The sequence below is a fragment of the Salvelinus namaycush genome, chromosome 28, assembly GCF_016432855.1.
Source record: "Salvelinus namaycush isolate Seneca chromosome 28, SaNama_1.0, whole genome shotgun sequence".
Classification (NCBI taxonomy): Eukaryota; Metazoa; Chordata; class Actinopteri; order Salmoniformes; family Salmonidae; genus Salvelinus; species Salvelinus namaycush.
In genome coordinates this window covers 20,930,794-20,934,561 of record NC_052334.1, presented here as the reverse complement: position 1 = coordinate 20,934,561, position 3,768 = coordinate 20,930,794, and positions in this window count along the sequence as shown.

Here is a 3,768-nt window from a genome sequence, read left to right as displayed (position 1 = left end):
AGAGATGAACCTACTTTGGTGCGAAAAGTGCAACTCAATCCCAGAACAACAGCAGAGGACTTTGTGAAGATGATGGAGGAAACAGGTACAAAAGTATCTATATCCACAGTAAAATGAGTCCTATATTGACATAACCTGAAAGGCCGCTCAGCAAGGAAGAAGCCACTGCTCCAAAACCGCCATAAAAAAGCCAAACTACGGTTTTCAACTGCACATGGGGACAAAGATTGTACTTTTTGGAGAAATGTCCTCTGGTCTGATGAAACAAAAATAGAACTGTTGGAGGAAAAAGGGGGAGGCTTGCAAGCCGAAGAAAGAACACCATCCCAACCATGAAGCAAGGGAGTGGCAACATCATGTTGTGGGAGTGCTTTGCTGCAGGAGGGATTGGTGCACTTCACAAAATAGATGGCACCATGAGGTAGGAAAATTATGTGGATATATTGAAGCAACATCTCAAGACATCAGTCAGGAAGTTAAAGCTTGGCCGCAAATGGGTGTTCCAAATGGACAATGACCCCAAGCATACTTCCAAAGTTGTGGCAAAATGGCTTAAGGACAACAAAGTCAAGGTATTGGAGTGTCCATCAAAAAGCCCTGACCTCATTCCTATAGAAAATTTGTGAGCAGAACTGAAAAAGTTTGTGTGAGCAAGGAGGCCTACAAACCTGACTCAGTTACACCATCTCTGTCAGGAGGAATGGGCCAAAATTCACCCAACTTATTGTGGGGAGCTTGTGGAAGGCTACCCAAAACGTTTGACCCAAGTTAAACAATTTAAAGGCAATGCTACCAAATACTAATTGAGTGTATGTAAACTTCTGACCCACTGGGAATGTGATGAAAGAAATAAAAGCTGAAATAAATCATTCTTTCTACTATTATTCTGACATTTAACATTCTTAAAATAAAGTGGTGATCCTAACTGACCTAAAACAGGGATTTTTTTACTAGGAATAAATGTCAGGTATTGTGAAAAACTGAGTTTAAATGTATTTGGCTAAGGTGTATGTAAACTTCCGACTTCAATTGTATGTTATCTTCCCCTGGTTGATGACTGTTTATACATCATGTTGTGAGCTACACACTTGGATGAAGTGACTGTCATTATGGTAGTCTTTATTGTGATTTGTAAATTGTGAAGAAAGAAAACAGCAAAACATTGCTGTTTTAGTTTGTAATGTTCTTTGGAGGCTAGACCCTCATGGTATTACCTAACCTTCTGTTGTGTAGTGGACTTTCAATGAGGACTTTCCTGCTATGGTACATCGGTGAGAATGGCTGTCCAGCTGTAGACAATGAGGCTAGACCCTTAACACATTCACCTAATCAACATACTGTACTGTAACACAAGGTTGTACATGGTCATGATCGTGGAGATGATTGTGGACTACAGGAAAAGGAGGGCCGAACACGCCCCCATTCACATCGTCAGGGCTGTAGTGGAGCGGGTCGAGAGTTTCAAGTTCATTGGTTGTCCACATCAACAACAAACTATCATGGTCCAAACACACCAAGAAAGTTGTGAAGAAGGCACGACAACGCCTTTTCCCCCTCAGGAGACTGAAAAGATTTGACATTGGTTCCCAGATCCTCAAAAAGTTCTACAGGTGCACCATCGAGAGCATCCTGACTTTTTGCATCACCGCCTGGTATGGCAACTGCTCGGCATCTGACCGTAAGGAACTACAGAGGGTAGTGCGTACAGCCCAGTACATCACTGGGGCCAAGCTTCCTGCCATCCAGGACCTATATACTAGGCGGTGTAACAGGAAGGACCCAAAAATTGCCAAAGATTCCAGTCACCCAAGTCATAGGCTGTTCTCGCTGCAACCGCACAACAAGCGGTACCGGAGCACCAAGTCTTGATCCAAAAGACTCCAACTTCTTCGGGACCGGTGTCCCTTCCACGGGACGGTTGAGCTAACGTGGGCTAATGCGATTAGCATGAGGTTGTAGGTAACAAGAACATTTCCCAGGACATAGACATATCTGATATTGGCAGAAAGCTTAAATTCTTGTTAATCTTACGGCACTGTCCAATTTACAGTAGCTATTACAGTGAATGAATACCATGCTGTTGTTTGAGGAGAGTGCACAATTTTGAACACGAAAAGTTATTAATAAACAAATCAGGCACATTTGAGCAGAAATACAATGGTTCATTGGATCAGTCTAAAACTTTGCACATACACTGCTGCCATCTAGTGGCCAAAATCTAATAATACATTATGGCCTTTCTCTTACATTTCAAAGATGGTACAACAAAAATTACAAAAGAACAGTTATTTTTTCTTTGTATTATCTTTTACCAGATCTTTTGTGTTATATTCTCCTACATTCCTTTCACATTTCCACAAACTTCAAAGTGTTTCCTTTCAAATGGTACCAAGAATATGCATATCCTTGCTTCAGGGCCTGAGCTACAGGCAGTTAGATTTGGGTATGTCATTTTAGGCGAAAATTTAAAAAAGGGGCGGATCCTTAAGAGGTTTAACAGCTTCTACCCCCAGTCAAATGGCCACCCGGACTATTTGCATTGACCCAACCCCCTTTGTTTTTACACTGCTGCTACTCGCTGTTTACTATCTATGCATAGTCACTTTACCCCTACCTACATGTACAAACTACCTCGACTACCCCCACGCATTGACTCAGTACCGGTACCCACAATAGCCTCATTATTGTTATTTTACTGTTGCGCTTTTATTTTTTTAAACTTTTGTTTATTTAGTAAATATTTTTCTTAACACTGTATTTTTGGTTAAGTAACCATCTGTCTTATGTAACCATACCAAACATAACATTTCATACTAATTTAAGTGTCCAGGATGGACATTTACTATGTTACGTCTAGTCTATGAGACCAGGCTGCTTGTAGGTGAATGTGTGAGTGACCATTACAGTATAGTATGGTACAGTACAGTAGAGTTTAATTATTTAGCTGGTTCGAATCCCCGAGCCGACTAGATGAAAAATCTGTTCTTGTGCCCTTGAGCAAGGAAGTTAACACTAATTGTTCCTGTAAGTTCGTCTGCTAAATGACTAGAATGTAAAATGATTATCAGGAGGATTGTATTACCATGCTTAAGTGTGTTCGTTTGCGCTATCAATATTCTTAATTTGATATAACATCCAAAAACAAAACCTACAGACTTTCTTTACAGAAATCAATGCGAACACCATCTGTTGTTTTGTGGTGTGGCGTCCACGTTTCCACACGGACCTAAAAGTACAGACCAACGCGTCCTGTTGTTTGTAGCAACGTGGGGCATGAATATTTACTAATATTCAGAATTTACAAATATTGTACATTGGTGTTATGAGTGGAAAGTGTATTTGACAGCCTCGACAATGCAGATATCCAGTGTGAAGATGTATAACTTGATTTATAACACGGTTGCATGAATAGCTAATGTTAGCTAGCTAGTTTTCTTGTTAGTTTAGCAAGCTAACTTACAATAAAAAGCAAGCAAGTTAGCTACTGCTAATATTATTTGATCACCAATTGATAACCAATTACATTTTGTAGTTAGGTCCTTTTTTCATTAGTTATTGCGCACTTGAAGCAAAGGCATGCTAAGCAACTAGCCAGTCAGGCAGCTGGTTAACGCTGCATCCAGGTCATCAAGCAAGTTTATATATTGCTGTAAAATTGTGTTTGAGGTCAGAGTATGCAGTAGCTTCTAATAACCACAGTATGTGATAGCACACGTCTCAATATTTGTTTCCCAGTGGCTCTCAAGAAACGGGCCTTGCAAAATAAAG